This window comes from Triticum aestivum, chromosome 3A, assembly GCF_018294505.1.
Source record: "Triticum aestivum cultivar Chinese Spring chromosome 3A, IWGSC CS RefSeq v2.1, whole genome shotgun sequence".
NCBI lineage: Eukaryota > Viridiplantae > Streptophyta > Magnoliopsida > Poales > Poaceae > Triticum > Triticum aestivum.
In genome coordinates, this window is record NC_057800.1 from 94,573,008 (window position 1) to 94,599,821 (window position 26,814).

General features: G+C 47.7%; 1 pseudogene; it reads left to right on the forward strand.

Annotated features, from left to right (window-relative positions):
- The window catches only part of LOC123056819 (uncharacterized), a 42,333-nt pseudogene extending 15,530 nt beyond the window's left edge, over window positions 1-26,803 (forward strand).
- The last annotated feature ends 11 nt before the right edge of the window (window positions 26,804-26,814 follow it).

Genomic DNA, 26,814 nt, shown 5'->3' on the forward strand with positions numbered 1-26,814 from the left:
ATGATTGGGTGGTGAGTATGTAAGTAGTTTCTCTTACTGTATTTTCCATTCTTATTTAGGCTTGCTCAGAGGATAGTGCAAGGAGATGTCCCACAAGCACTGACAAATTGTTGAGTAAGTATACTTTTCAATGCAAGGATGCTATATTGTCGAGGGTTATATCAGATGGAGAGAACTACACCAAAAAATTGAAGGAGACGTACGGGCCTGACGCTGATCTTCACGTGCTACCGTTTGACCCTCTTGTGGCCATTGCCACGGCTGGCGGTAGACTGAATGGCCGGATGGCGGTTCACCTCGATTCTTTCATAACCTCATCCCTTTCGAGAGTCAACACGCTCCGTGCTATGAGTACTGGCTCTACTCCTACCGTAGAGCGTCACATACCACATTCCGTGAGCATTATTGAGGATATTCAGGTCAGTGCTTCTTCATTGATCCTTCATGGTCTTGCATATTTGCATTTCAACATGAATGACATTTGCATTGCCATATTGTAGACTCGACTGATTGACACCGAGAAAGAACAAGATGAAAATCATGCCAAGCTGAAGGCACAAGATGATCTAGTGAAGTATTTACAACATATGGTGGCCAATCGTTATTCCATGCAAGGCCAACCAGTGCCAGAGATGCCACCGACGCCAAAGTGGAACATTGTGAGTTTCGTTCAAACTATTTCTATCACCATTTTCGGCATTACCATATGCATTCATCTCACTATTTGGTCAATCCATCACAACTCAACCCATCACAAGGGTCGAACAATGTTCCGGTAGTTCCACCTCAAGTTGGTGGAGTTGGGGCAGCAAACGGAATGATGCCTTCTAATGTTGATGTTATCACTCCGGTTGATGGAGTTGGGGCAGCAAACGGAATGATGCCTTCTAATGTTGATGTTATCACTCCGATCTCCAAAATCGCGTTAACTTCATGTTATGTTATGTTTGAAACTGTTCCTTGTATGTTGAGAACTCTTGCATCTTGAGACTTGTAAACTTGTGGTAGTCGAGTGTCTTCACTACTATTGCTTTTATGTGGAATGTTTTTCAGAATCAATCATTGCTTCTTTTGTTCAGTGATGCCTATATGTGACATGTTCTATGTGTGATGAACTATATGCTGCTGCTGTATATGTTTTGCTGCAGGAAAGAAACAGAAATAGGAAAAAAGGCTCCTGGGCACACAATTACCGAGGGTGGCTCTTGGCAATGACCGTGAAACTAGACTAGAATGCACCCTTTACCGAGAGGCCTCTCGGTAAAGGTGTCAGGTTACCGAGAGGCCTCTCGGTAAATGATAATAACATGTGGTTCCCCTGACAACTTTACCGAGAGGAGCTCTCGGTAAAGGGAAAAGGATTGCTAAGGTTGGCTCTCGGCAAAGTTGGCCCTCGGCCTGTTCTCGTGGTCCCACATGTCAGGAGGTGACACGTGTCCGCCCCCTAGTGGTTCTCTTTTCCGGGAGGGGCTCTTGGCAAAGTTGGCCCTTGGCCTGTTCTTGTGGTCCCACATGTCAGGAGGTGACACGTGTCAGCCTCCTAGTGGTTCTCTTTGCCGAGAGGGGCTCTCGGCCAAGTTGTCCCTCAGCATGTTCTCGTGGTCCCACATGTAAGGAGGTGATATGTGTCAGCCTCTTACTGGTTCCCTTTGCCGAGAGGGCCTCTCGGCAAAGTTGGGCCTCGGCTTGCTCTCGTGGTCCCACATGTCAGGAGGTGACACGTGTCAGCCTCCTACTGGTTCTCTTTGCCAAGAGTGGCTCTTGGAAAAGTTGGCCCTCGGCCTGCTCTCATGGTCCCACATGTCAGGAGGTGACACGTGTCAGCATCCTACTGGTTCCCTTTCCTGAGAGTGGCTCTCGGCAAAGTTGGCCCTCGGCCTGTTGTTGTGGTCCCACATGTCAGGAGGCAACACGTGTCAGCCCCCTAATGGTTCCCTTTGCCGAGAGTGGCTCTCGGTAAAGTTTACGTGGTCCCACATGCCTGGAGCTAACGGACTTATCCGTTAGCTGCTTTATTTTGCCGAGACGGGCTGTTTAGCTCTCGGCAAAGGCTTTGCCGAGTGCCCGTGTTATGTCTCTCGACAAATTCCTGTTTGCCGAAGAGGTGTACACCGGGTGGCTTTTGCCGAAGGTGACACTCAACAAAGGCGTTGTCGGCGGTTTTTGGGCCTTTGCCGAGTGTCCGTGGCACTCGGTGTATAGGGCGATTCCAGTAGTGGGAGGATCATATGAGTGATTTTTTACTTTTGTTTTGAGCAGCTAATTACCAATTGACATGGGTGGTTTGATTGCCGGTGCAAAATATCGAGGAGAATTTCAGGATAGGCTTAAAGAAGACGTAGATTCTGATGGACAGGTCATTCTCTTCATTGAGGAGATTCACACTGTTGTTGGAGCAGCTAACAAGATACATGAATCGTTATTGCTTTGACTCATGAAATCATGAGATATTTTTTTTATTTCTTACACTAACTTCCTACATGTTTTATTTGATAATGACATTTACCTCGTTTTTCTTTAAAGATGGCATGCATAGGCTAAAAATTGAGGATTAGACTGATCTATTTACTCAATAAGTTTTACGAAACATGTGACGGTTGTGCTGGGGCTACTGTCATCCTTTGGATCTCATAGATCACTGAATTTATGTTCAGCATAAAAAAAGGCTGCTTGGCTGCACCAATTCCATGTAGCTAATTGATATGTCTCCAATGTATCTATAATTTTTGATTGTTCCATGCTATTATATTATCTGTTTTGGATGTTTATGGGCTTTATTATAAACTTTTATATTATCTTTGGGACTAACCTATTAACCCAGAGCACAGTGCCAGTTTCTGTTTTTCCTTGTTTTAGAGTATTGCAGAAAAGGAAAATCAAACGGAGTCCAATTGACCTGAAACTTCATGGAACTTATTTTTGGACCAGAAGAAGCCCACGGAGTATCGGAGATGGACCAGGAGAGTCCCGGGCTGCCCACGAGGGTGGGGGCACGCCCACCCCCCTGGGCACGCCCCCCTGCCTCGTGGACAGCCCGGAGATCCACCGACGTACTTCTTCCTCCCATATATACCCATATACCCTAAAAGCTTCGGAGAGCACAATAGATCGGGAGTTTCGCCGCCAGAAGCCTCCGTAGCCACCGAAAACCAATCTAGACCCGTTCTGGCACCCTGCCGGAGGGGGGGGGGAATCCCTCTCTGGTGGCCATCTTCATCATCCCGGTGCTCTCCATGATGAGGAGGGAGTAGTTCTCCTTCGGGGCTGAGGGTATGTACCAGTAGCTATGTGTTTGATCTCTCTCTCCCTCGTGTTCTTGAGGTGGTACGATCTTGATGTATCACGAGCTTTGCTATTATAGTTGGATCTTATGATGTTTCTCCCCCCTCTACTCTCTTGTAATGGATTGAGTTTTCCCTTTGAATTTACCTTATCAGATTGAGTCTTTAAGGATTTGAGAACACTTGTTGTATGTCTTGCGTGGGATACCCGTGGTGACAATGGGGTATTCTATTGATCCACTTGATGTATATTTTGGTGATCAACTTGCGGGTTTCGCCCATGAACCTATGCATAGGGGTTGGCACACGTTTTCGTCATGATTCTCCGGTAGAAACTTTGGGGCACTCTTTGAGGTTCTATGTGTTGGTTGAACAGATGAATCTGAGATTGTGTGATGCATATCGTATAATCATACCCACGGATACTTGTGGTGACATTGGAGTATCTAGATGACATTAGGGTTTTGGTTGATTTGTGTCTTAAGGTGTTATTTTACTACGAACTCTAGGGCTGTTTGTAACACTTATAGGAATAGCCCAATGGATTGATCGGAAAGAATAACTTTGAGGTGGTTTCGTACCCTACCATAATCTCTTCGTTTGTTCTCCGCTATTAGTGACTTTGGAGTGACTCTTTGTTGCATGTTGAGGGATATTTATAAGATCCAATTATGTTATTATTGTTGAGAGAACTTGCACTAGTGAAAGTATGAACCCTAGGCCTTGTTTCAACACATTGCAATACCGTTTGCGCTCACTTTTATCATTAGTTACCTTGCTTTTTTTATATTTTCAAATTACAAAAACCTTTATCTACCATCCATATACCACTTGTATCACCATCTCTTCGCCGAACTAGTGCACCTATACAATTTACCATTATATTGGGTGTGTTGGGGACACAAGAGACTCCTTCTTATTTGGTTGCAAGGTTGCTTGAGAGAGACCATCTTCATCCTACGCCTCCTACGGATTGATAAACCTTATGTCATCCACTTGAGGGAAATTTGCTACTGTCCTACAAACCTCTGCACTTGGAGGCCCAACAATGTATACAAGAAGAAGGTTGTGTAGTACACATGAAGCTCTTTTCTGGCGCCGTTGCCGGGGAGGTTAGCGCTTGAAGGTATATCTTTAGATCTTGCAATCGAATTTTTTTGTTTCTTGTTTTATCACTAGTTTAGTTTATAAAAGAAAACTACAAAAAAATATGGAATTGAGTTTGCCTCATACGCTTCATCTTTTTAACATCTTTCGTGAGTATGATGGAAAGGAAAACTGTGCCAAAGTGTTAGAAGAAGTATGCATTAAAATGTTTGGCACTGAATCTTTGTATGATGAGCATGATTGCAATGTTGTTAGTATGAATTCCTTGAATATCCATGATGCTAATGATATGCAAAGCCACAAGCTTGGGGAAGCTATGTTTGATGAAGATGATATTTTTGTCCCCCAAGTTCTGATGAGCAAATTTATTATGATGAAAGCATGCCTCCTATTTATGATGATTATATTGATGAAAGTGGATTTGGAGAGGTCATGACTTTATTTTGTGATGAATCCACTATTTCGGAAGAGGTTCCAATTGATTATGAGAACAAAGTTGCTATCTATGATGATTATTGTGATGACTTGTATGCTATAAAGAATAATGATATCCATGAAACTTGTCATCATGATTTTAGCTTTCAATTGGATTATGCCTCACATGATATTTATTTTGTTGAGTTTGCTCCCACTACTATTCATGAGAAGAAATTTGCTTATGTGGAGAGTAATAAAAATTCTATGCTTATGCATCATGAAAATAATGCTTTATGTGATAGTTATATTGTTGAATTCATTCATGACGCTACTTAAAATTATTATGAGGGAGGAACATATGCTTGTAGGAATTGCAATAATATCAAGTTTCCTCTCTATGTGTTGAAAATCTTGAAGTTATCCTTGTTTTACCTTCCTATGCAAGTTGATTCTTGTTCCCACAAGTTGTTTGCTCACAAAATCCCTATGCGTAGGAATTGCGTTAGACTTAAATGTGCTAGTCATATTATTCATGATGCTCTCTTTATGTTTCAATTCTTATTTTTTATGTGAGCATCATTGAAATCATCATGCCTAGCTAGGGGCGTTAAACGATAGCGCTTGTTGGGAGGCAACCCAACGTTATTATTGTTCCTTACTTTTTGTTCCTGTTTAGTAATAAATTAATCATCTATCCTCTGTTATGATTGAGTTTTTATGTTTTAATTAGTGTTTGTGCCAAGTAGAACCGTTGGGAAGACTTGTGGAAAGTCTTGTTGATCTTGCTGTAAAAAACAGAAACTTTAGCGCTCACGAGAATTGCTGCCATTTTTTATTGGAGAGTGCTATTTAGTTAATTATTTTTGAAGATGATTAATAGATAAATTCCTCACGTCCAGAAATTTATTTTAGAATTTTTGGGGTTACAGAAGTTTGCGTTAGTTACAGATTACTACAGACTATTCTGTTTTGGACAGATTCTGTTTTTCGTGTGTTGTTTGCTTATTTTAATGAATCTATGGCTAGTAAAAGAGTTTATAAACCATAGAGAAGTTAGAATACAGTAGGTTTAACACCAATATAAATAAAGAATGAGTTCATTACATTATCTTGAAGTGGTGTTTTGTTTTTTTCGCTAACGGAGCTTACGAGTTTTCTGTTAAGTTTTGTGTTGTGAAGTTTTCAAGTTTTGGGTAAAGATTCGATGGATTATGGAATAAGGAGTGGCAAGATGTAACACCCCGGATGTAATTTACCTTATCTGTACTCCAACTCTTGCCATTTCCGGCACTAATTATATTATTTCCTCGTTGTCGGGTTTTTGTCTCCGTGTGTTTTGTCTTTGTCATGCATCTCATATCATGTTATCATGTGCATTACATTTACATACGTGCTCGTCTCATGCATCCGAGCATTTTCCCCGTTGTCTGTTTTGCATTCCGGCGCTCCTATGTCACCCGGTGTTCCTTTCTACCTCTTTTCGTGTGTGGGGGTTAAACGTTTTCGGATTGGACTGAGACTTGTCATGCGGCCTTGGTTTACTACCGGTAGACCGCCTGTCAAGTTTCGTGTCATTTGGACTTTGTTTGATACTCCAACGGTTAACCGAGGGACCGAAAAGGCCTTGTGTGTGTTGCAGCCCAACACTCTTCCAATCTGGCCCAAAAACCCACCTAAACCCTCTCCATCATCTAGAGCGTTCGATCATGATCGCGTGACCGAAAACCGCGCCTCCTTTGGAGCTTCCTAGCTCCCTCTACCCCTATATAAAGATCCCCCCACGAAAATTCTGGGTCTTCTTCTACCCTAAGCCTAAAATTTGCTCTCGCCGCCGCCGGACAACATCCGCTCAGTCCGGACACCTCGCCATGGCCAATTGAGAGCCGCCACTTGTCCTGATGCGCCCCACATCGCATGTCTCCGCCGCCGGCCCGCAGAGGCCCGTGGAGGGCCCTCCCGTCCCACGCGCGCCCGCCGCCGCCACTCCTCGCCCGCGGAGCCGTGCCGCCCGCGCCGGCCTCCCGCTTCACCGCCGACGCCCTTCGCTGCCCCGCCGCCATCGCCGCCGACCAGCCGCCGCTCCGGCGCCGCCTCCAGTGCCCCGCACCGCCGCCGAACGCCGCCGCGTCGACCCCCTCGTCGTCCGCACCGGCGAGCGCCGCCAAGTCCGGCAAGTTCCACTTCGGTGAACCCCCATCTCCGGCAAGTTCGTCGTCAGCTACAGGAACTTCGGCCATCCTCGTAACCCGCACCGGATCTGGATCTGGGTGATTCGCGGTTGACTTTTCCCCCTCCGAACCCTAGATTTTTGCTATCTTTGACATGCCATAACTCCGTCATCGTAGCTCCAATCCGTGCGTGTAGCATATCAAAATGTTCGTCTCGACGAGTACATAATTTCATCTCATTGCATCATTTTCTTTTGAGCTCATCTTCATGCCCGAAATGCTATTGGAAGAGGGCTATGTGAGGAATATTTCAGATCTGTTTCAGCAAATGGCCTTTTGTCATTTTTGCCATGATTTATGTGTGCATGATATGATCCTGAGCTCTACATGTGTTTTGTTATATGCCATGCCATCTTTGTAGAGGTGCTTACCATGTATTTTTGTGATATTTGTGGTGACTAGCACAAGCATGCAAAGTAGCTTAATCGTTGATGTTGATTTCAGGGACTTAGGATTATTCTAAGTCCTTGTCCTGATATTGTTTTTATGCCATATGTTCATGTTGTTTCCTAGTGATCCGTGCCTCTTTTGAGGATGGTCAGTAAGGATGTTTTGTTAATATTGTGGTGCTGTATCCATCCATGTCTTTGTTTGCAATTATGGAGAACCCTAGCTTGAGTCAATCGAGCTCTACTTTTGCTATAAAATGTTCCTGGCAGATTGTTAACTTGTTTAGTGATTTTGCCAAGCTTATTGTTGTTGATCCGTGCATGCTATGTTGTTGTTCTTGTCATGTCTAGCTTCTATGCCATGTCTTCTTGATGGGTGTATGCTTAGTTGGTCATGCAATGCCTCGTAGTGAGTGCATCGAGCTCGTAAACATGCCTGCTTGTTAATCTGTTTTGCATGCTCCAGTTTTTCACTAAGTCTGAATCTGTTTATGTTTTTGCTATGTTCACATGCTTGCAATTGTATTTTCTGATCCCTTTTGGCTCAAGGTCACTAAGGGACGTTTGTTATATGCTTAGAGTAGCTTAATGCCATGCCTTGCTTTGCCATGATATGTCCCTGTAGCATGTAGTTTTCATGCTCTAAAGATTGCTTCCTGATGATACATTCCAGACTTGTGTTAATTTCACTAAGTCTGAAACCTGTTATCATTTGCACTTTTGCCATGCTTGTTTAAACCTGCTAATGGATGAATTAGCCGTAGCTCAGTGTTCATCTTTTGTCAAGTTTCATGAGTGGATCCCTGCCATGTATTTTGTTGTCATGTTTGAGTGCTGTAGCATATTTAGCTTGATGCATTTAGATGGCTACTTGCTGTTTATCGCAGACCGGTGCCGTATTTGTTTTGCTTGCCATTTCCAAATCGTGCATCCGATTCCGGTGATCTTTATATCGATTTCAACCGAAATCACCTCACCTTTCCAGTGGCACTCTTGGATTTCCAAGTTGAGGCCAGGTTCAATCATTCCTTTCCAAATCATGCATATGCATCATATATCGCATCCCGCATATCATACCATGTTTGCATCATGTTGTTTGTGCGTTGCACGTGGTTGATTGTTCTCCCTTTTGCTTGTTGTTCTTGTTTGGGTAGAGCCGGGAGACGAGTTCGTGAACGAGGAGCCTGTTGAGTTCGCTTACGAGGATCAAGGCAACTCTGAAAACTTTGCAGGCAAGATGACCATACGCTCGAAATCACTTCTATCTTTGCTTGCTAGTTGCTCGCTCTTTTGCTATGACTATGCTACGATACCTACCACTTGCTTATCATGCCTCCCACATTGCCATGTCAAACCTCTAACCCACCTTGTCCTAGCAAACCGTTGTTTGGCTATGTTACCGCTTTGCTCAGCCCCTCTTATAGCGTTGCTAGTTGCAGGTGAATATTGGAGATCGTTCCTTGTTGGGAACATTGTTTATTGTTGGGATATCACAATACTATCTTGTTTATCTTAATGCACCTATATACTTGGTAAAGGGTGGAAGGCTCGGCCTTATGCCTGGTGTTTTGTTCCACTCTTGCCGCCTTAGTTTCCGTCATATCGGTGTTATGTTCCCAGATTTTGCGTTCCTTACACGGTTGGGTTATAATGGGAACCCCTTGACAGTTCGCCTTGAATAAAACTCTTCCATCAATGCCCAACCTTGGTTTTACCATTTGCCACCTAGCCTCTTTTTCCCTTGGGTTTCCGGAGCCCAAGGGTCATCTTTATTTAAACCCCCCCTGGGCCAGTGCTCCTCTGAGTGTTGGCCCAAACTAGAGCCCTGTGCAGCGCCCCATCGAGGAAACTCGAGGTTTGGTTTTAGTTGTATGGAGCGCTCATCTGAGTGTGCCCTGAGAACGAGATATGTGCAGCTCCTATCGGGATTTGTCAGCACATTCGGGTGGTGTTGCTGGACTTGTTTTACCATTGTCGAGGATGTCTTGTAACCGGGATGCCGAGTCTGATTGGATTGTCTTGGGAGAAGGAATATCCTTCGTTGACCGTGAGAGCTTGTGATGGGCTAAGTTGGGACTCCCCTGCAGGGATTTGAACTTTCGAAAGCCGTGCCCGCGGTTATGGGCAGATGGGAATTTGTTAATGTCCGGTTGTAGATAACCTGAAACTTAACTTAATTAAAATGCACCAACCGCGTGTGTAACCGTGATGGTCTCTTCTCGGCGGAGTCCGGGAAGTGAACACGGTGTTGGAGTAATGTTTGACGTAGGTTGTTCTAGGATCACTTCTTGATCATAGTGTTCGACCGTGCTTTTGCCTTCTCTTCTCGCTCTCTTTTGCGAATATGTTAGCCACCATATATGCTAGTCGCTTGCTGCGGCTCCATATCATACCTTACCTTACCTATGAGCTTAAATAGTCTTGATCGCGAGGGTGTGAGATTGCTGAGTCCCCGTGACTCACAGTTTACTTCCAAAACCAGATGCAGGGACCGATGATACTGTTCCAGAGGATATGACCGAGCTCAAGTGGAAGTTTGATGAAGACTCTCGTCGTTACTATGTGTCTTTCCCAGATGATCAGTAGTGGTGCCCAGTTGGGGCGATTGGGGACTTTGTCGCATTTGGGGGTTGATCTTTATTTTGGTACCGTAGTCGGACCCTGAGTGTATTGGATGAATGTAATGACTTATTTATGTATTTGTGTGACGTGGCGAGTGTAAGCCAACTATGTACTTTACCCCTTTATTTATTTACATGGGTTGTTGTGAAGATTACCTCACTTGCAATATTGCTTTCAATGCGGTTATGCCTCTAAGTCGTGCTTCGACACGTAGGAGATATAGCCGCATCGAGGGCGTTACACAAGAGCCTAAGCTTGGGTATGCCCAAGGCACCCCAAGGAAATATTAAAGGACAACCAAGAGCCTAAGCTTGGGGATGCCCCGGAAGGCATCCCCTCTTTCGTCTTCGTTCATCAGTAACTTTACTTGGAGCTATATTTTTATTCACCACATGATATGTGTCTTGCTTAGAGCGTCATTTTATTTTCTTTAGTTTTGCTTGTTGTTTGAATAAAATACCAAGATCTGAAATTACTAAATGTTAGAGAGTCTTCATATAGTTGCATAATTGTTCGACTACTCATTGATCTTCACTTATATCTTTCGGAGTAGTTTGTCATTTGCTCTAGTGCTTCAGTTATATCTTTTTAGAGCACGACGGTGGTTTTATTTTGTAGAAACAAATGAACTCTCATGCTTCACTTATATTATTTTGAGAGTCTTTAGAACAACATGGTAATTTGCTTTGGTTATGAAATTAGTCCTAATATGATGGGTATCCAAGAGGGATATAATAAAAACTTTCATATAAAGTGCATTGAATACTATGAGAAGTTTGATACTTGATAATTGTTTTGAGATATGGAGATGGTGATATTAGAGTCATGCTAGTTGAGTAGTTGTGAATTTCAGAAATACTTGCGTTGAAGTTTGTGATTCCCGTAGCATGCATGTATGGTGAACCGTTATGTGACGAAGTCGGAGCATGGTTTGTTTATTGATTGTCCTCCTTATGAGTGGCGGTCGGGGACGAGCGATGGTATTTTCCTACCAATCTATCCCCCTAGGAGCATGCGCCTAGTACTTTGTTTCGATAACTAATAGATTTTTGCAATAAGTATGTGAGTTCTTTATGACTAATGTTGAGTCCATGGATTATACGCACTCTCACCCTTCCACCATTGCTAGCCTCTCTAGTACCGCGCAACTTTCACCGGTACCATAAACCCACCATATATCTTCCTTAAAACAGTCACCATACCTACCTATTATGGCATTTCCATAGCCATTATGAGATATATTTTCATGCAATTTTCCACCGTTCCGTTTATTATGACACGTTTCATCATTGTCATATTGCTTTGCATGATCATGTAGTTGACATTGTATTTGTGGCAAAGCCACCGTTCATAATTCTTTCATACATGTCACTCATGAGTCAATGCACATCCCGGTACACCGCCGGAGGCATTCATATAGAGTCACACTTTGTTCTAGTATCAAGTTGTAATCATTGAGTTGTAAATAAATAGAAGTGTGATGATCATCATTAATAGAGCATTGTCCCAAAAAAAGGAAGGCCAAATAAAAAAAAGCAAAAAAAGGAAAGGCCAAATAAAAAAATAAAAAAATAAAAGGGACAATGCTACTATCCTTTTTTCCACACTTGTGCTTCAAAGTAGCACCATGATCTTCATGATAGAGAGTCTCTTGTTTTGTCACTTTCATATACTAGTGGGAAATTTTCATTATAGAACTTGGCTTGTATATTCCAACAATGGGCCTCCTCAAGTTCCCTAGGTCTTCGTGAGCAAGCAAGTTGGATGCACACCCACTTAGTTTCTTTTGTTGAGTTTTCATACATTTATAGCTCTAGTGCATCCGTTGCATGTCAATCCCTACGCACTCACATTGATATCTATTAATGGGCATCTCCATAGCCCGTTGATACGCCTAGTTGATGTGAGACTATCTTCTCTCTTTTTGTCTTCTCCACAACCACCATTCCATTCCACCTATAGTGCTATGTCCGTGGCTCACGCTCATGTATTGCGTGAAGATTGAAAAAGTTTGAGAACATCAAGAGTATGAAACAATTGCTTGGCTTGTCATCGGGGTTGTGCATGATTTAAATACTTTGTGTGGTGAAGATGGAGCATGGCCATACTATATAATTTTGTAGGGATAGCTTTCTTTAGCCATGTTATTTTGAGAAGACATGATTGCTTAGTTAGTATGCTTGAAGTATTATTATTTTTATGTCAATATTAAACTTTTGTCTTGAATCTTATGGATCTGAACATCATGCCAAAATGAAGAGAATTACTTAGAGAAATATGATAGGTAGCATTCCACATCAAAAATTCTGTTTTTATCATTTACCTACTCGAGGACGAGCAGGAATTAAGCTTGGGGATGCTGATACGTCTCCAACGTATCTATAATTTTTGATTGTTCCATGCTATTATATTATCTGTTTTGGATGTTTATGGGCTTTATTATACACTTTTATATTATTCTTGGGACTAACATATTAACCCAGAGCCCAGTGCCAGTTTCTGTTTTTTCCTTGTTTTAGAGTATACCAGAAAAGGAAAATCAAACGGAGTCCAATTGACCTGAAACTTCACGAAACTTATTTTTGGACCAGAAGAAGCCCACGGAGTATCGGAGATGGACCAGGAGAGTCTCGGGCTGCCCACGAGGGTGGGGGCGCGCCCACCCCCCTGTGTGCGCCCCTGCCTCGTGGACAGCTCGGAGATCCACCGACGTACTTCTTCCTCCCATATATACCCATATACCCTAAAAACTTCGGAGAGCACAATAGATCAGGAGTTCCGCCGCCAAAAGCCTCTGTAGCCACCGAAAACCAATCTAGACCCATTCCGGCACCCTGCCGGAGGGGGGAATCCCTCTCCAGTGGCCATCTTCATCATCCCGGTGCTCTCCATGACGAGGAGGGAGTAGTTCTCCCTCGGGGCTGAGGGTATGTACCAGTAGCTATGTGTTTGATCTCTCTCTCTCTCTCTCTCTCTCTCTCTCTCTCTCTCTCTCTCTCTCTCTTTCTCTCTCTCTCTCTCTCTCTCTCTCTCTCGTGTTCTTGAGGTGGTACGATCTTGATGTATCGCGAGCTTTGCTATTATAGTTGGATCTTATGATGTTTCTCCCCCCTCTACTCTCTTGTAATGGATTGAGTTTTCCCTTTGAAGTTACCTTACCAGATTGAGTCTTTAAGGATTTGAGAACACTTGATGTATGTCCTGCGTGGGATACCCGTGGTGATAATGGGGTATTCTATTGATCCACTTGATGTATGTTTTGGTGATCAACTTGCGGGTTCCGCCCATGAACCTATGCATAGGGGTTGGCACACGTTTTCGTCTTGAATCTCCGGTAGAATCTTTGGGGAACTCTTTGAAGTACTTTGTGTTGGTTTGAATAGATGAATCTGAGATTGTGTGATGCATATCGTATAATCATACCCACAGATACTTGGGGTGACATTGGAGTATCTAGGTGACATTAGGGTTTTGGTTGATTTGTGTCTTAAGGTGTTATTTTACTATGAACTCTACGGCTGTTTGTGATACTTATAGGAATAGCCCAATGGATTGATCGGAAAGAATAACTTTGAGGTGGTTTCGTATCCTACCATAATCTCTTCGTTTGTTCACCGTTATTAGTGACTTTGGAGTTACTCTTTATTGCGTGTTGAGGGATTTTTATATGATCCAATTATGTTATTATTGTTGAGAGAACTTGCACTAGTGAAAGTATGAACCCTAGGCCTTATTTCAACGCATTGCAATACCGTTTGTGCTCACTTTTATCATTAGTTACCTTGCTGTTTTTATATTTTCAGATTACAAAAACCTTTATCTACCATCCATATACCACTTGTATCACCATCTCTTCGCCGAACTAGTGCACCTATACAATTTACCATTTTATTGGGTGTGTTGGGGACACAAGAGACTCCTTGTTATTTGGTTGCAGGGTTGCTTGAGAGAGACCATCTTCATCCTACGCCTCCTACGGATTGATAAACCTTAGGTCATCCACTTGAGGAAAATTTGCTACTGTCCTACAAACCTCTGCACTTGGAGGCCCAACAACGTCTACAAGAAGAAGGTTGTGTAGTAGACATCACTAATAAATTGTGGGACAACACATTTTCGGAATTCCCAGCATTTGATTCATTTTGGGTGATGTATGTGAAATAGTAAGAGAGAGGGCGAGCTAGCGGTGCCTAGGGTTCCTCCTCCCGCTCCCTCCCGCCGCCGCCGGCCGCCCTCCCCTCCCCTCGCCTCCGGTCACGCGTGTCGCGCCTCTCCTCCCCTCCCCTCCCCCTCCTCTTCCGCCTCCCTGTCTGCTCGCGCGCCCCCACGCGGGCGTCGGGCGGACCCCGAGATCCGCCTCTCCTCCGGACCCACCTCCCCGTCCTTCTTCCCACGCCGCCGCCGGTGAGGTTCGTCGGGCCCTACCCGCGCAGCGCCGGCGGCGGCGGGCCGTTCTTTCCCCACGTGCGCTTGGGGAGGCGCAGGGGCCTCCTGAGGGCGGCGGTGCATCTCGGCCAGCAGCGGTACGACTCGGTGGCGGGCCTCGGGGTCCTCGGTGTGGCGGCGTGGTCATTGGTCGCTGGACGACTTGGCGATGTTGGTGGCCGGCGGCGCCCAGACGGCCCAGATATGGGCCCTTTCAGGCTTCATCTGGTCTTGGGTGGGCCGGCAGCTTGGTGCGTGGCGACGCTGCTCCCTGGTTGGTGGCGAGGAGGCGGTGGTCTGCGGGCGGTGGTGGCTTCGTCGGCCGGCGAGCTGCAGCGTGACGGCAGCGCCTGTCCGGATCCTTTTGGGTCCGGCCGGGCCTTGGCGCCTGGCAGGCCCCTTGTCCGTGCGTCCAGTCGGCTCCAAGGCGACGGTGGTGGTTGTCCCCTCACATCGGCGATGTTGCGGATGCCCCCGAGGCCTCTAGCTCTTCTCCCGCCCTCCAGGTCTCGTGTCGGTGACCTCAGGGAGACGACGAAATTGATTCGGTGACCGTGGTGGCACATGTTGGTCGTCGGCGTGATGGGCGGTGCACTATGATTCGTCTGGGGTGGTGGTGGGGGGGGGTTGGGTTGGGAGAAATCTCTGGCGGCTCTTCTGGCCCCGACGCGGCGACGCCTGTGGGTGCCGCCGGACCTTCCTGAAGGGCGTCGGGTACATCCTCCCCCCACTACCCCCAGCGTACCGGGGGAAACCCTAGGACTAGTCCGGGCAACAGCGGCGTCGTCGTCTCCTTCTTGAAGGTGTTGCTTGGTACGCGACACTTCGGAGTGCTGGGAGCGTGGTGGTACTTCTCTGGAGGGTGCAGCGGTCGCCGGTCGTCTTCGTTCGTTGATCTACCGTTGTTGGCATTAGTTTCTCTTTCTTTCTTCTCTGTTTTTTCTTTGGTCTTGTTTGTGCTGCGTCCCCAGCACCTATCGTTGGATGTATCGGTGGTTGCTTTGTAATACAAAGCGGGGGGAAACCCTTTTTTGTAATAGTAAGATTTATAGATACTGGGATGCATCAACGCAATTTTACAGCCTTAATCTATAATCTGGTTGATGATTGTTACATAGATAAACTCCTGATTCTTCCATACAACAAAACAGTTCGTCAGTTGTTTTACTCGTGTATTCTCACATAATATTTTTTTGCTGGGTTACAAAAATAATGCATAACATGTTGATCACAATACCGTGCCAGCTTGTTAGAGATGGCAAAGCTGTTCTATGCAGGGTACGCCTCCGAGCTAGCCGCCGCCTACTGTATCCAATGTTCTGTTGCATCCGGTGCGACCTCAAAGAATACCTTCTTCTACCTGGGCATTGAGCCCCTCAGGGACGACGAGGTGCAGCGCCTGGGGTGGAAGCAGTTCAACTACACGATGATGAAGTGAGTGAAGGGGTTAAGACGGTTGCGTTGTGCGTGCGCTTGCTTGCTGGTGAGTGTCGCCTCTGTGACTAGGTGTTCTTTGCTGTCTATGCCCTCTGTAGTTTAAGGTGTTTGTTCTTTTAGCAGCCACTAAAATACTGCAATGTAAATGAATGTCTTCTCTATGTCTACAGCATGCACTAGAAGTATAGAACTAATGGCAGTGTTTTGTCTATACAATATATTAGTATATTATACATGTTTTTGATTCTAAGTGTATTATAAATTAGTATAGACTATCTATCATCCTTTCATTCAGTTTTTGCAGAGAAGTTCAGTTGCCTTACGTATGGCTTTACCAACAGTTCTTTTTGTGCAGTTGACACAATGGTATGATGTAGCATGTTGGCGTATAGTTTTATCCACCATTTATAGGGAATACATATTAGGTTCCCTTGCTGCAAATGTTAAAAAACTTAAATGCAGTGAATGATTGTGTTTTTAGATGGAAAACGCCATTTCCAGTAATAGTTGGACAACCTGAAAAGAATTGCTCGAGTAACATGTTTCCAAGCAGCATACTGCGCATAATCTTTCAAATTATAGGCAAGGTTATACAAGAAACACTGACCTAGGAGTTAGTGTAGTACTTTGTTCATCATTCCATAATTTCTTTGCACCAAGACGTGGATCCTAATGGCTTACTAACATCCTAATTTTCCATCATGGTGGTTTGAGTTTGTTGCCTGCGCTTATTACTAGGAAATGAAGCTCTCAGCCTGGTTCTAACAAACTTAACTGAACTTCTATACACGAGATAAATAAATACACTATATTAAGATGTTAAGAGTCCTTATACTGATATTTTATTTAGTTACTTTTATTCAAGGATACATTAATTAAGCTTCAAAGTTAATTGTCATTTTTAGTAAATTGGTGTGTGGTAGCATTCTTTAGGTAGTTGTTAATTTACAACACTCTGCACATGTATTGACCGTGCGTCCATTCTGCTTCCTTCTTTTTTCTTTCTTTCTGATTCTAGAATCGAATTCATCCTTGGCGTGGCCCGCTGAAATTTTCTCCAGTCTGTTTCCTTGCAAGAATCAGCACAGGCAACGTAACAATTCAATTCGTTGGGTGTTTTTTTTTGCGATTCCCCTCCGGGCCGTATGATTCTTGGCAGGGGAAGAAGCTATTTGGGCTGAATCAGACGAGGTGCAGGAGCAGATTGGGAAGGGCTCCTTTGGCTCTGCGCTTCTGGTGAGGCACAAGGTTGAGAGGAAGAGGTTGGTGCAATTCCATTGCAATTCCACCCTTGCTTGCTCTCCACATTCCCTGGACTATCTCTCAATCTCAAGTATGCCTTGTTGCAGGTATGTCTTGAAGAAGATCCGGCTTGCCCGTCAGACCGTCAGGTGACGGCGATCCGCGCACCAAGATGTCTTTTTCATTCCCTATTTTGTGCCGTGTCACATGTCAACATTCAACTTAGACGCATGGTTTCTTTGACCTTTGGATGAAGTTCGGCATTTTGTTCATGCAGATGGAGCTCATCGTAAAAGTAAGTGTTGAGTATGTATTTTATACTGCATGTGTATTAGAGTTATGGCCCACCTCCTATTTTTTATAGATGTATAATTAAGGTAGAGGCCTTTCCTTATATTATATATGCGTGCACCAGCACCCCAATCAATATATCGCATTGCAAATCATCTGTTAATATGGTATCAGCCTTTTCGATCTACGCGCTGCCGCCGCTGCACCCCACCACCGCACCCGCGCCGCCGCGCCCCTACTGCCCCGCGCAGCCGCCGCCCGTGCGTAGCTTCCGCCCCGCTGGCCAGCCGCTGTCGCCGCCTTTTGTTTTCCTCTACGCTGCCGTTGCTTTTTTCCTCTAAAGCTGCCGCGGCTTTGCTAGCCAGCCGCCGCGTTGACTTTTCTTCACGTAGCTAGCCAGCACGTCCGCCTCGCTTGCTTCTTGTCACGCCCGCGTAGCCGCCTCGCTTGCCCGCCGTCGCGATCTTCCACCCGCGCCGCAGCTTCCTTTAGCCGCCGCGCCCGACGCCGCTGCCACCTCCTCCACTGCCTTGCTACGTTTCTACACGCATGTCTCGAAGCCGCTGCTGCCCGTGCGTCCCGCACCGCTGCAGCCGCTCCGTGCCTTTTTCTATCGCGCGCCGCAACTTCCCCGTCGCCATGCAGCGCCTTCCCGCGCGCCACCGCCGCCGCTGTGCAGTGCATTCCCGCGCGTGCCGCAGCGCCATGCCTTCCCACGCGCGTCACCGCCGCTATCCATGGACTCTTCGGACTACTTCACCATCTGCGGTGAAACTACACCACCGGCCGCGTCGATCCAGTCGCGTCCTCCCGCACCCGCCGGGTGTTACCCGTTGTCGCCATCATCGCCTCCCCCGCAGCACCCGCAAGAGGGAGGGGGCCGACGCAACCGGCATGGCGGAGGTCACCACCGCCTGCCGCAGCAGCGGGCCCAGGACGCCGGGGGGGGGGGAGAGGGAGGGGGGGCGCTGCACTATCAGCAGGCTCTTCCCGCTGGCCACCAGGCGTTCATCGGCGCACCCTTCCAGCGGACTGGCGCCGGCTATGGCGCCCTTCTTGCGCCGCCGCGCCTCGGTGGTCATGACCCGACCGTTCCGACGCCTCCCTACGGGGGCCTTCCGCCGCCGCCGGTACCTGCGCCATGGGACCCCACCCTCCTTGCCGCCCAGTACTCCGCGCCATCGCTGAGTAGCTCTGTCGATGGAGGCGACTGGTACATGGACTCAGGTGCTACTGCGCATATGGCAGCTCATCCCGGTAACCTAACCTCCTCCACTCCCGTTCACACACCCACTCGTATCACTGTCGGCAACGGCTCCTCCTTACCTATTACTCATATCGGTAGCACTAGCTTTCCCTCCACTCCCACTCCCATCACTATGTCTAATGTTCTTGTTTAACCTGATTTAGTCACGAACCTAGTTTCCGTTCGTCGTCTTACTCGTGAGAACCCACTTACTGTTGAATTTGACGGTGTTGGCTTTTCTGTGAAAGACGCCCGTACTCGAATGGTCCTTCACCCAGGGTCGGCCCTGTGTTTTGGAAGGCCCTAGGCGAACTCGGTGACATGGGCCCCTATATAAATTTCAACCAAATTTGACTATAATAATTCAACTGACTCCATCGACAACAATAATAACTAAATTTGAACCGACTCCATCGACAAAATAATACTAAAAAGATGGCAAAATAAAACTAACATGCCATGATTACCTCAAATAAGAACCAAATTCAACTGACTCCATCGACAACAATAATACTTCAGTGCTTCAAAAAAAGTTTCTTCGGACGTTTCTTGATGCAATAATACTTTCTTTTTTTCTTCTCCTTTTTTCAGCACCAACATCTTCTTCTTAGGCAACATGGCAGGATAATGTCCTAAAATCATAAAGAAAAGAGGGTATAAAGAATTAAGAATTTATAATCGGATGATTGGAACCCTAAACATACATGTGGATAGTTGAATACGTACATACTACTGAAATTGTCAAATTGGGATCTGGGAGGATGGATTAGGTCATCAGGAACATGGATGGATCATGGATACATATACGGGCTGAAGAAACTGGCGGATGGAATGGATCATGGATTACGTCGTTGGCTCGCTGCAGACTTTGGGTTACCGGACTGCTATGCGGCGCGCACAGCGGCAAGCCGGCGGCGGCTGAGACGGCAAGGCGCCGAGCGCCGAGCGGCAGGCAGGATGAAGAGATTAGAGACCAACCGTCCAGACTCCAGACGAAGGAAAAGAAAATGAGCAGCCGGTACCGATTGCTGGCTAGCGCTAGCGTAACGCTTCGTAATCAATCGCATGGGCCTCGCGCCCTAGCCCATCTCGTTTCTTTTACCATTTTTTGCTGGGCATTAGTATGTATATGTACTACATCATGCGCCCCCCTCCCGCCTGGGCCCTGGGCCGCCGCCCCACCGCCCATGCCCCAGGGCCGGCCCTGCCTTCACCGATGTGACAGTCCTGATGAGCTCTACCCCGTGCACGCCAGCACCTCCACATCCACACCCGTCGCCCTTGCCGCCGGCGTTGACCTTTGGCACGCTCGTTTGGGTCACTCCAACCACACTGTCTTACGTCAAATTCTTAGGAGTTTCTTTTTCTCATGTGATAAGCTCGACGAGCACTCTTGTGAGGCCTGTCGCTTAGGCAAGCACGTTCGTCTTCCCTTTAGTGCGTCTTCTTCAGTTTCCACTTTTCCGTTTCAATTACTTCATAGTGATGTTTGGACGTCTCCTGTTGTGAGTAACACGGGCTATCTATACTACTTGGTGATCTTAGATGATTATTCTCATTATGTGTGGACTTTTCCCCTTCGTCATAAATCCGATGCTTTCGCCACACTCACAGCCTTTTATTCCTATATGTCACCACCCAGTTCGGTCGCCCCATACTCGCACTTCAAACTGATAACGGAAAAGAGTTTGACAACGTCGCTTTTTGCACACTTCTCGCCTCTCACGGCACCACCTTCCGTCTGACTTGCCCCTGCACTTCCCAGCAGAACGGCCGCGCCGAGCGCATTCTCCGTACTCTTAATGATTGCGTTCGCACGTTACTCTTTCACTCTAACGTGCCCACTCGGTTTTGGCCTGATACCCTCGCTACCACCACTCTCTTAGTTAACATTCGTCCATGTCGCCCTCGGTGGAACTACGGCCCTCACCACCTTCTCTTCGGCACACCACCGTCTTATGATGGTCTCCGCATCTTCGGGTGTCTCTGTTATCCTAGCACCGCATCCACCACGCCACACAAGCTCGCACCACGATCTGTCCCATGCGTCTTCCTTGGCTACCCTCCTAACACCAAAGGTTACCGGTGCTATGATCCTGTCACTCATCGTGTGTACACCTCGAGGCATGTGTACTTTGTTGAGACGGTGTTCCCTTTTTTTCAGGTTCCTCCGGCTTCGGCCCCTTCGGCGCCGACCCCCGCGCCCCCTTCGTGGAGTGGTGCGCGGTGGCAGCCCCCGGCGGCCCCCCCGGCACAGGGCCCTCTGCCGCCACCACCTGGCTTCGTGGCTCCCTCCCCCGATGTCGAGTCCGAGCGGGCCCCCGGGTCCCTGTCTCCCTCCTACGAGGTTGAGCCCGGCACCCCGCCCGCCCACCCTGCGACGGGCTCGACGTCACCCTCACCCGTCGCCTCTTCCGCCGCCGCGGCCGCCACGGCCTCCGCCTCGCTGCCGCACTGGGTGCCCCTGCCGCCGCGGCACCCGCCGGCCCTGCTGCCCCACCATTTGGCGTGACTACCCGTGCCCGAGCAGGAGTGCTTCGGCCCAGCACGCGCTACTCCGCCGACGAGTATGTGTGCGTCGCCTCGATGTCGACGCCATCACCCGTCCCCACCTCCGCTCGCGCTGCCCTTCGGGATCCCCACTGGCTAGCTGCGATGCAGGAGGAGTTCGACGCCTTACAGCGCAACCGCACGTGGCAACTTGTTCCGCGACCCCTCCGTGCCAACATCATATCTGGCAAGTGGGTGTTTCGTCACAAGACTCGTCCGGACGGTTCTCTCAAGCGCTACAAGGCTCGATGGGTGGTTCGTGGTTTTCGGCAGCGCGCGGGCGTGGACTTCACCGACACCTTTGCCCCGGTTGTGAAACCGGGCACGATCCGCACCGTCCTTTAGCTGGCCGTCTCGCGCGCCTGGCCTGTGCATCAGTTGGACGTTTCCAACGCCTTCTTGCACGGTCATCTCGCCGAGCAAGTGTTCTGTGAGCAGCCTACTGGTTTCGTCGATGCCGAGCACCCTGACTTCGTGTGCTTACTCTCCCGCTCTCTGTACGGGTTGAAGCAGGCGCCTCGGGCTTGGTACCAGCGTATCGCAGCCTTCCTGCAGTCTCTAGGCTTTCGGTCCACTTGCTCCGATGCCTCACTCTTTGTCTATCATCAGGGAGTTGACACTGCATATTTGCTGCTCTACGTCGACGACATCATCCTCACGGCGTCCACCCCCGATCTCCTTCAGCGGCTGACTGCTCGTCTTCGTTACGAGTTCGCCCTCAAGAACTTGGGGCCCCTGCACTACTTTCTCGGCATCGAGGTGACCCGCTGGGCTGACAGTTTCTTTCTGCATCAGCAGAAGTACGCCCACGAGCTCCTTGAGCGTGCCGATATGCTTAACTGCAAGCCGGCGCCCACCCCTGTCGACACGAAGGCGAAGGTCTTTTCTCTGGAGGGGTCTCTCGCATCCGATGGAGCGTTTTATTGCTCTATTGTCGGTGCTTTACAGTACTTGACGCTAACTCGCCCCGACCTGCAGTACGCTGTTCAGCAGGTGTGCCTCCATATGCATGCCCCGCGTGACTCTCACTGGACTCTGGTGAAGCGTATTCTCCGTTACATACGCGGCACCATGTCCTTGGGACTCACCCTGACGGCCCGCGCCTCCACCGACCTCGTGGCCTACTCGGATGCTGACTGGGCTGGCTGCCCCGACACGCGACGCTCTACGTCAGGCTACTGCGTCTACCTTGGGCCCTCGTTGATCTCTTGGTCATCGAAGCGGCAGCCCACGGTCTCCCGCTCCAGCGCCGAGGCAGAGTATCGCGCCATGGCCAACGCCGTGGCCGAGTGCTCTTGGATACGTCAGCTGCTCCAGGAGTTGCTTTGTGATGTTCACAAGGCCACTCTTGTCTACTGCGATAACGTCAGCGCGGTCTACCTCTCCGCCAACCCGGTGCACCATCGACGGACGAAGCATATTGAGCTCAATATTCACTTCGTGCGCGAGCAGGTTGCCCTTGGCCGTGTTCGGGTTCTCCAGGTGCCGACGACGCAATAGTTTGCTGATGTGATGACTAAGGGATTGCCTACTCCCGTCTTCGAGGAGTTTAGGTCCAGTCTCTGTGTTTCCGACGACGCTTCGACTGCGGGGGGGTGTTGAGTATGTATTTTATACTGCACGTGTATTGGAGTTGTGGCCCACCTCCTAATCTTATATAGTTGAGGTAGAAGCCTTCCCTTGTATTATATATGCGTGCACCAGCATCCCAATCAATACATCGCATTGCAAATCATCTATTAATAGTAAGGAGCCCTTACATCGTGGAATACAAAGATTCTTGGGTGGAGAAGGTGAGCATGGTCCTCCCCTCTTCTCTTATGATCTTATCTTGCAACGTTTCAATGTTCCTACTGAAAATTTCAAAAAGAAAAAAATGTTCTGACGGAAGGATTCATGTGACCGCCGACGTCTGAAATTCGTGTTTTTTGTTGTTGTCATCAGGGGTGCCATGTGTGCATCATGATTGGTTACTGTGGGGGAGGGGACATGTATGTGTGTAACTTGTGAAGTGAGCTCTGAACTGAATTTGGAACCTGTAACGAAATTGTGGTTCGCTGTTTTTCCGTGTGCATTTGCAGGCTAGAGGCCATTAAGAAGGCTAACGGCAACCATTTCTCGGAGGAGGTGCTCAACTACTTTGTAATATGTCTTGTTCAGTAGCCGCAAATTCCGCTTACTAAATTTTGCCCCGTTGCAATGCCAAATTTTCTGGATGCAGAAACTCTGTGTGTGGCATGTGCAGCTCCTGATGGCGCTTGATTACTTGCATGCCAATCATATCCTTCATCGAGATGTCAAGGTTGTTACATTTGTAATCTTTATCTGGTACTCACATTTCATTTCAGTTAAGCCTAGCCGGTTGCTCACCATGCATAGTACTTTTTTCAGTGTTCAAATATATTTCTTACAAAGGACCAAAATATACGGATCGGTAAGTACGCTCTAATAAAACTAGTTACTAGGAAAAATACTTGAAAGAATTGACGGCAATATCTTCTGTTTCCGAATATATATGTTGTCTGAAACAGGTGATTTTGGGTTGGCTAAAGTGTTTACTTCTGATGATTTAGCTTCGTCGGTAAGTTGTTCTTGCTCAATCCACAGGCACGTGTTTCTTTCTAATATATAAGTTGCTTATATAATTTGATATATTGTGTTTGTTCTGAAGGTTGTAGGAACTCCCAGTTACATGTGCCCTGAACTTCTTCCTGACATTCCATATGGCTCCAAGTCCGACGTATGGTCGTTAGGCAAGTATTCCTATCTAATATTCAGTCACATGTCTTGCTCTGAATGTCGCATTGTTCTCTTGTCTAAACATCAGCAATTTTCAGGATGCTGCATCCATGAGATGACTGCGCTGAAGCATGCATTCAAAGCATTTGTAAGTTGATATGCTCTTTAAGCATTTGGTATTATGTTTTGCCAAAAGTTGCATTTAAGATGATGTTTTTCCCTAACAGGATATGCAGACACTGATAAACAAGATTAACAAGTCTGTTGTCGCCCCTCTACCGACTATATATTCTGGCGCATTGTAAGAACTTGTAACAGATTAACTTGTAGGAAGTTCTTGTGAGCTATTCATGGCATCTGAAAATTATTTTTATAATATGTTTAATTTCTGTCATGCAGTAGGGGACTCATCAAAAGCATCCTGCGCAGAAATCTAGATCACAGACCGTGTACGAGTCATTTTCCTAGAGAATATTTATTTTATTTTAATGACTATAATCTTGTTTCTGCACTCATTTGCGCATCTCATCGCCTCATACTGATTATGTTTTCCAGGCTGTAGATCTGCTAAACCATTCGCATCTTCAGCCCTATGTGTTGGAAATCCAATCGAAATCAAGTCCGGCTCAAACGGATCAGGCCCCCGCGTCGCCCCCCCGCTCGGGCGACTCGGGTGGCTCTCCAACCCTAGCCGCCGTCGGGGCCTTGCCCATCTTTCTCCCCTCCTCCCGCCGCCGCTGGAGGACGCCGCCGGCTTGCGCCTGGAGGCCGACGGCGGTGGCGGGGGCTCTTCCTCCCTCCCGCGTCTCAGGGGTGGCGGGGCCCCAACATGCGTGGAGGTGCAGCCGATCTAGAAGCGACGGCGTTGGATTCGACGGCGGCGGCGGTCGGCCCTGCCTCGGACCACGGGCGGCTGCTGCGGTGGCAGGCCTGGATCGGGCGGCGGCGCGATGCGGTTTTCGGCGGCATGTCAATTGGCTTTAGATCGGCGGCGGCATCGAGGGCCTGGTGGACTGCTTGGCGACACCCATGGCAGATCTGTTCTGGCCGGTGTAGCAAGTGGTGGTGGCCATCTTCTTCGTCGGCGGTGGCCAGCCAGAAGCTTGGTGATCGGATTTCGAGATCCATTATCTAGTCCCGGCTGCGAGTTGGGGAGACATGGTTGCCAGTGAAAACCGGGCCGACGGCAGGCGATGGCGGCGTTCTACGTTGTTACCTTGATGAAGGCATCGCCGTGTAACTACTGTCGACCCACTCGTGCTGCTCCGGAGGAAACCCTAGGATCTGGTGTTTCAGATCGGACGATGGCGGCACTACGGTGTCGTTTCTCTCTTGGGAGCATTGTTTGTGGAGCAGCGTTGGAAGTCAGAGGCGGGAGGTGGAGCGGCTTCGTCTTGCATGGAGCTTCGGTGGAGATGTCAAGTCATGCCTGACCGACAGGTGCTACGCTTTGTCATGCCTGGTCGGCAGGTGCTACGCACGACAGATCTTCCAAGGACTTCAAGCTGTGTTGGCTGGTGGTACTTGACAGCATGGCGCTGAGGTGTATCAGTGGCGACCGCTGTTTGCGCGCAGGGAGGGGGTGCCATTGGGCGCCGTGATGGCGTCGGCGATAGCTAGACCGAGCAAGGTTGATGCATCAGTACAGTTCTGAAAATGGAGCGGTGGCAGTTGGCGGCGGCGGCTTTTGAGAGCACGCCGGATCAGTGTGTGCCCTAGCCCCGGCAAGTGGCTAGGTTGGGGTCTCGGGTCTTAGATGTTAGGCTTGGCTGCGATGTCTGTTTAGTATTAGGCCCAGGCTATCTGCGCCCCTTCATCAACTGAATAGGTGTAGCGACAGTTTGTTGCTTAGACGGCGGCTTTAGTCTTACTGTTGTATCACTTTGTAAGGTTTTGTGAAAATAATTAATAAAGTGGCCGTATGCATCGTCCAGATGCAGAGGCCGGGGTCATCCTCCTTCTCTAAAATAAAAAATACTTCCTAACAGACATGAAAAAACAAGACTGTGTTCTGATGATGAAGACAATTGCAAACCCCGATATATTAAGAGTCATTCATTTAAAGTACAGAGGATTGTGGAACTTTGCAATGCCACTGCTAACCATGGCCCTCCTCAGTCTACCAGAACAGCAAAAGATTGTTCAAAACTGCTTCATCAAGAGATGGGTCAGTTACCAGTCCAGGTCACCAAGGAAGTTGTCAAAGAAGCGATGCGGGATAAACATTCAAAAGAAACAGGATCACCGGGACCTACTCCACGAAGGGCGTCCTCGACTCCTAGGAGACGGCTAGAACCTGCAAAAACATTTGATGCTAGAACAGCTCACAAAGAGGAGGTACGTACTATCTGGCCATACAAAAGGTTAAACTCTTGTACACAGTAAAAAATAATTGAACACGCGGGAGAGCTGTGTATCAACTTGCAGGTTCGCGTTATGTGTAGTACATGTGTGACGTATTGTGTGTACTTTGATCAAATATTATGCATTAACCTTTTGTTGTTTTGACACTAGCAGCCTCCGCCGTCAAGGTCTTCAGTGGACTAGACGATACAAGCTACACGACGAGCATCACTGTCCCCACACATGTTCAAAGCAGCTGAGAAGAGGCGAATCGCCGACATTCTCACCAGATTGAAGTCTCCTGATGTTTCAGTTAATGCACCTTGAATCGACAGAATTGCTGAATTCCCACTGGCATCGTCTGAAGATCCATTGCATCCCATCATGAAGCTCTTGCCACCATCTATCACTGACAAATCAGTCACCAAGGACAAATGCACTTTCCAAGTGCTCAGGGGGGACAGCGAAAGCCACACCAACACGTGATTTGAACCTGC